Raw genomic sequence first — 7500 nt, forward strand, 5'->3', positions numbered from 1 at the left:
AAAGAAGAGAAGGAATAGAGTGAGACGCGATGATGTAAGTGGATTAGGAAGAATAAAGAAAGGAAATGGGGAAATGAAGAAAAGAAGAGAAGAAAGTGGAACGAGAGAAGAGAAGGAAAGACGAAAATGAAATAATAACAGGTAGAATGAGAAACTGAGAGAAAGAGGAGGAAAGAGTAAATGAAAGAAGATAAATGAGAAATGAATTAAAGAAGGGGAGATAGAGGAAGGAGAGAAAGAGAAAGAGAGAGGGAGAAGAAGAACGGTATAGCGGAAAATATGCATAAGGGGGAATGATAAGAAAATAATAATTTTAAAAAATGATAAAGAACATGGAAAAGAAAGCGAAATCAGAGAGAGAGGAGAGAAAGGGAGAGAATATAGGCTGTAGACAAGGAGGCGTGAAGGGAGAAAGGAGGGAGCAAAGAGAGGTTTAAAGGGAGGGAGATGTGAGATGAAGGCAAGCGGGAGGGAATGGAGGAGGGGGGAGGGAGGCAGGAACCGGGGAGGAGCGGGTACGTCAGTGGAGGGAGGGAGGGAGGGAGGAAGAGGGGCAGAAAAGTTGAACAAGTGAGGGAAGGGGGGGAAGGGAGGGAAGCAAAAAGCAAGGAAGTAAGCATGGAAGGAGGTAAGAGATGGAGGGAAAGAGATAATAAGGAATAAAGGAAGAATAGGGAAGCGCAAAGGCGTTATAGAAGGAGAGAAAGAAAGGAAGAATGGAAGGAGGGAAGTACATAGGCATCAAAGGAAGGGAGGAAAAAGGGAGAAAGAGAAGGAGATCCTGAGGAATGGAATGAGAGATTAAGGGAGATAAATAGGTGTTAAGGGAGGAGAAGAAGGAAGAAAGAAGGGAGAAAGGGAGATGTTTAAGAATGGAGGAAGAGAAAGAGAGTCTCTAGGCAATGGAAGTGGGGGGAAGGAAGGAAGAAAGGAAGTAACAGAGACATGGAAGAAGGAGAAAAGGAGTAAATCTGTAGACACGAAGGGAGAGAGAAAAGCTTAGAACCCCAAGGAAGGAAGGAATAAAAGAAAAGAGGAAGAAAGAGCACACAGGAAGCAAAAAAACAAGGGGATGGAAAGCAGGAGGATAGGAGAAGGAAGCACCAATAATATCACCCTTCGTAGTAGGTTAAAGAGAAAGCGAAGATGGAATAAGAGAAACAAGAACAAGAAACAAGTTAGAGAGACAGGAGAAGCCTCCCAGTAGTATTTCCCCGAATAGTAGATTAAAGAGAAAGCAAAGATGGAATAAAGGAAGGAAGAACAGACAATAAATAAGGAAGAGAGACAGGAGAAGAGTCTAAGGAAGCAAAGATGGAATAAAGCAAGGAAGAGTAGACAGGAAGCAAGGAAGAGAGGCAGAAGAAGAGTCAGGAATATTAGGTTAAAGAGAAGGCATAGATGGAATAAAGGAAGGAAAAACAGACAAGAGGCAAGAAAGAGAGACAGGAGAAGAGTCAGGAATATTAGGTTATAGAGAAAGCAAAGACGGAATAAAGGAAGCAAGAACAGACAACAAACAAGGAAGAGAGACAGGAAAAGAGTCCGCAGTAGAAGATTAAAGATAAATCAAAGACGGAATAAAGGAAGCAACAACAGACAATAAACAAGGAAGAGAGGCAGAAGAGGCTAAGGAAGCAACCCACAGTAGTATTTCGCCGAGTATTAGGTTAAAGAGAAAGCATAGATAGAATAAAGGAAGGAAGCAGACAACAAACAAGAAAGAGAGAGAGGAGAAGAGTCCGTAGTAGAAGATTAAAGGGAAATCAAAGATAGAATAAAGGAAACAACAACAAACTATAAACAAGGAAGAGAGGTAGAAGAGCCAAAGGAAGCAACCCACAGTAGTATTTCGCCGAGTATTAGGTCAAACGGAAATAAAAGATGGAATAAAGGAAGCAAGAATAGACAAGAAACCGGGGAAAAGAGGTAGAAGAGACAAGAATATTAGATTAAAGAGAAAGCAAAGACGGAATAAAGGAAGGAAGAACAAACAACAAACGAGGAAGAGAGGTAGAAGAGACAGGTTTATTAATTTAAAGAAAACGCAAGGACGGAATAAAGGAAGCAACAACAAACAATAAACAAGGAAGAGAGGCAGAAGAGCCTAAGGAAGCAACCCACAGTAGTATTTCGCCGAGTATTAGGTTAAAGGGAAAGCATAGATAAAATAAAGGAAGGAAGCAGATAACAAACAAGGAAGAGAGGTAGAAGAGACAGGAATATTAATTTAAAGAGAAAGCAAAGACGGAATAAAGGAAGGAAGAACAGACAATAATCAAGAAAGAGAGACAGGAAAAGTCCGCAGTAGAAGATTAAAGAGAAATCAAAGACGGAGTAAAGGAAGAAAGCAGGCAACAAACAAGGAAGAGAGGTAGAAGAGACAGGAATATTAGGTTACAGAGAAAGCATAGATAGAATAAAGCAAGGAAGCAGACAACAAACATGGAAGAGAGAGAGGAGAAGAGTCCGTAGTAGAAGATTAAAGAGAAATCAAAGATAGAATAAAGGAAGGAAGCAGGCAACAAACGAGGAAGAGAAGTAGAAGAGACAGGAATATTAATTTAAAGAGAAAGAAAAGACGCAATAAAGGAAGGAAGAGAGGTAGAAGAGCCTAAGGAAGCAACCCACAGTAGTATTTCGCCGAGTATTAGGTTAAAGAGAAAGCATAGATAGAATAAAGGAAGGAAGCAGACAACAAACAAGGAAGAGAAATAGAAGAGACAGGAATATTAGATTAAAGAGAAAGCATAGATAGAATAAAGGAAGGAAGAACAAACAACAAACAAGGAAGAGAGGTAGAAGAGACAGGAATATCAGGTTAAAGAGAAATCAAAGATGGAATAAAGGAAGCAACAACAGACAACAAACAAGGGAGAGAGGTAGAAGAGCCTAAGGAAGCAACCCACAGTAGTATTTCGCCGAGTATTAGGTTAAAGAGAAAGCAAACACGGAATAAGGAAGCAACAACAGACAATAGATAGAATAAAGGAAGGAATAACAAACAACAAACAAGGAAGAGAGGTAGAAGAGCCTAAGGAAGCAACTCTAGTAGCAAAGACGGAATAAAGGAAGGAAGCAGACAACAAACAAGGAAGAGAGGTAGAAGAGCCTAAGGAAGCAACCCACAGTAGTATTTCGCCGAGTATTAGGTTAAAGAGAAAGCAAACACGGAATAAGGAAGCAACAATAGACAATAGATAGAATAAAGGAAGGAAGAACAGACAACAAACAAGGAAGAAAGGTAGAAGAACCTAAGGAAGCAACCCACAGTAGTATTTCGCCGAGTATTAGGTTAAAGAGAAAGCATAGATAGAATAAAGGATGGAAGCAGACGACAAACAAGGAAGAGAGAGAGAAGAGTTCGCAGTAGAAGATTAAAGAGAAATCAAAGACGGAATAAAGGAAGGAAGCAGACAACAAACAAGGAAGAGAGGTAGAAGAGCCTAAGGAAGCAACTCTAGTAGCAAAGACGGAATAAAGGAAGGAAGCAGACAACAAACAAGGAAGAAAGGTAGAAGAGCTTAAGGAAGCAACCCACAGTAGTATTTCGCCGAGTATTAGGTTAAAGAGAAAGCAAGGACGGAATAAAGGAAGGAAGAACAGACAACAAACGAGGAAGAGAGGTAGAAGAGACAGGAATATTAATTTAAAGAGAAAGAAAAGGCGGAATAAAGGAAGGAAGAGAGGTAGAAGAGCCTAAGGAAGCAACCCACAGTAGTATTTCGCCGATTATTAGGTTAAAGGGAAAGCATAGATAGAATAAAGGATGGAAGCAGACAACAAACAAGGAAGAGAGGTAGAAGAGACAGGAATATTAGATTAAAGAGAAAGTAAGGAAGGAATAAAGGAAGGAAGCAAGCAACAAACAAGGAAGAGAGGTAGAAGAGACAAGAATATTAGGTTAAAGAAAAAGCAAGGACGGAATAAAGGGAGGAAGCAGACAACAAACAAGGAAGAGAGGTAGAAGAGCCTAAGGAAGCAACCCACAGTAGTATTTCGCCGAGTATTAGGTTAAAGGGAAGCTCCACCGGGCCGCTGTGTGCAAGGGGGCCTCGTAATTGTATAATGTGAACCTTACGGGCCGCGGCGGAGCATAAAGATCCTGCTTTACGGGCGGCTTCCATTAAGCAGACAATTTAGTGTGCTCAAGCTGAGGTGTTTTCCCCTTCCGCCGCGACGTCGTGGAGGTGTCGAGGTGCTACCGCGGACGCCTGAGTGAGTGAGCCATGGGTGTGGGTTTGGGGGTGGGGGTGTGGGAGGGAGGTGGGGGGAGGGGGGTAGGGGAGGGGGGGGGAATGGGGTGGTAGGAGATAGGGGTAGGGAGGGAGAGGGGGTATGAGGGTAGGTAGGAGGAGAGGGGGAAGGGGAGGAATGGGGGAGAGGGGTGGTAGGTAGGAAGGGGGTAAGAGGAAGGGGGTTAGGTGGTAGGGGGAAGGGGAAGGGGAGGAAGAGGTGGGATGGGGTAATGGGGAGGTGGGGGAGGGATGATGAGTAGGAGGAGGGATGGTGTGAAGGGAGGAGGGAGGTGGAGGAAGGGGTGATGGGGAGGAGGGTTAATGGAGAGGTGGGGGAGGGGGGAGAGGTGGCAGGGGGAAGGAAGAGGGAAGAGGGGGTAGAAGTGGTATGGGGGAGGTGGGGTGGGGGGAATGGGAGGCGGTGATGGGAGAAGGGGGGGAGGTAGTATGAATAGAGGGGAGACTTGGGATGGGGTGGTAAGGGGGGGGGGAGGGGGAAAGGTCTAAGGGAGGTAGGAGGAAATGGGGTAGTAAGTAGGGCAGGGAGGAGGGGGATGGGAGGAGGGATGAAGAGGGGGAAGGAGAGGAGGGATGGTGGTGGGAGGAGAGAGGAGGAGAGGGAGGGGGAGAGAATGCAGGGAATGATACGGGGAGAAAGAGGAGGGGAGGGGAGGAGAGGGAGGCTGAAGGGGGGAGCATATTAAGAGGAAGGGAGGGAAATGAGAAGGAATGGGTGATCGAGAAAGGGGAAATAGGAGGAGGAGAGAAGGAAGGGACTGAAAGGGGAGGAAGAAAAGGAGGAGACAGAGAAAGAAAGGATAAGAAGAAGGGGAAACAGAAGGAAGAGGGAAGGAAGGGGACGAGGAAAAGGAGGAGACAAAGAGAGGATAAGAAGAAGGGGAAGAGGGAAGGAAGGGAAGGAAAAGGGGAGGAAGAAAAGGAGGAGACAGAGAAAGAAAGGATAAGAAGAAAGGTAAAAATGACAAAAGAATGAGGGGAGTGGGAGAAAAAAAAACAATATGAATAAAAGAGAGAGAGAATAAACTGGGGAAGAGGAAGAAAATATGGTTAAGAAAGGGAGATGGAGAAACACGAAGGAAAGAAGTAAAAAAAAAAAGGTAAGAAAAGGAAAGAGAAAAGAAAAGGGGGGGGATAGAACGGACTAGAAGAATAGGAAAGGGGGAACTTAGAAGGATATGATGAACGGACGATTGAAGAGCAGAAGAAAGGAGGAGGGAAAGTGAGAACAAGGAGGAAGAATGAGGAGGAAAGAAGGGAGTGAAACGGATAAAAAGAAGAAAGGGGAGGAGGTTAAACGGACAGAAGGAAAGGAAGAGGGAGAAGTAAAGGAGGAAGGAAGACAGGACAAGAATAGAGAGGGAACAGATAGCAGGTGAGGAGGGAAAGAGGGGGCGAAGGAGAAAAGAAGAAAGGAGAAGAAAGAAAGGGAGATGGGGAAGAACACAAACAGACGAACGGAAAAGGGAAGGGGAGGGAAGGGGGAGGGGGAGTGGGTAAGAGGGAAGAATGGGGAGATGAAGGGAACGGGAAAGAAAAGAAAGCAGAAAGAAGTAGAGAGAAAGAGAGGAAAGCAGAAATAAAGAGAGGGAAAGAAATAAGGACGAACGAACGAATGAAGGAGATAGAGCAGGACGGAGAGATGGAGAAAGAAAGGAGAGAGAAAGAAAGGGAAGTACAGGAAAAGAGAAGAGAGAGAGGAGGAAGGACGGACGGACAGGTTGCTACCCCCCCTCCCTCTCCTCCCCCCCCCTCGACCGCAAACTTGGAGACGCGGCTTCACTTTATGGCGAAGGCAGGCCGATAACTCCTCCTCCTCGTTCCTCTCTCTCTCTTCTTTCCTTCCTCTTCTTTCTGCTTCTCTCTTTTCTTTTCATTTTCTTCCCATTTTCCTGTTTTTTTTTTTTTTTTTTTTGGGGGGGGGGTTCTTTTTATTCCTAGTTTGTTCTTTTTTTTCTGTTTCCCTATTTTTCATTTTTTCTACACCACTTTTTTATTTCTCTTTCTTTCTCTATTTTACGCTTCCCGTTTTTTTTTTTTTTTTTTTTTTTTACCCTTTGCTGTTCTTTAATTTTTTGCTCTTCCCCCTCTTTCTTTCCCAGCTCCTTTCACTTTTTTTTTTTTCTTCCTGTTCCTTCTCTCTCTCAATCTTCTTATCACCTTCTCTCCTTTTCTTTGCATGTTTTTCTTTTCCTTCTCTTTTTCTTTGTTGCTTTTTCCTTCATTTCTCGTTCTCCACATCCTTCCTAATCCTTTCTTCTTCGTCAGTACCCTCACCCTCTTTATCATCCTTATCCTCCTCGCCTTTACCCTCTTCTTCACTATCACCATCTTCTTCTTCCTCAATTCGCATCGTTCTCTTTCTCATTATCAAGCTTCTGCTTCTTCATGCATCCCTTCTTATGATTTTCCCTTCTCGTCTTTTCTCCTGTATTGTGTGTGTGTGTGTGTGTGTGTGTGTGTGTGTGTGTTTGAGTTTTTTTTTTTAATCTCTTTTTTGTCTTCCTCTCCTTGTTCTTCCTTTCTCTTTCTTACGCCTCTGTTTCTTCTTTTGTCACCTTTATTTTGTCATTCTTCATTTTCTTCTTTTTACTAATATTCTCATTTTTTATGATTATCATTATCATCAATATTATCTCTATCAATACTATCATTATTGTCATCATAATTATTATCATTACCATCGTTATCATTACCATTTTTATTATCATTATTATAATATCATCATCATCATCATCATTATTATCATTATCATCATTATCATCATTATCATTATCATCATTATTACCATCACTATCATTGTAATCATTATCATTATCATTATCATTATTATCATCATTTATTCTCTGTCTCCTTCCTCTTCTTACTCCACACCCTCTTCCACGTGCGACTCCGCTTCCACTTCCACCTCCCCCTCAGTTCCTCACTTCTCCACTTCCACCTCCTCCTCCACCTCTCATTTTTCCTCCACTTGCATCTCTATCTCCAACCCTGTCATCTTCCTCTCCTCCTCGTCCTCTTCCTCTACCTCCTCTCGCATCCACTTCCTTCTGCCAATCCTCTGTCTGTCTGTCTGTCTGTCTGCCTGCCTGTCTGTCTGTCTGTCTGTCTGTCTGTCTGTCTGTCTGTCTGCCTGCCTGTCTGTCTGTCTGTCTGTCTGTCTGTCTGTCTGTCTGTCTGTCTGTCTGCCTGCCTGTCTGTCTGTCTGTCTGTCTGTCTGTCTGTCTGTCTGTCTGTCTGTCTG

Source organism: Penaeus vannamei, chromosome 30, assembly GCF_042767895.1.
Source record: "Penaeus vannamei isolate JL-2024 chromosome 30, ASM4276789v1, whole genome shotgun sequence".
In the NCBI taxonomy this organism is placed as follows: Eukaryota; Metazoa; Arthropoda; class Malacostraca; order Decapoda; family Penaeidae; genus Penaeus; species Penaeus vannamei.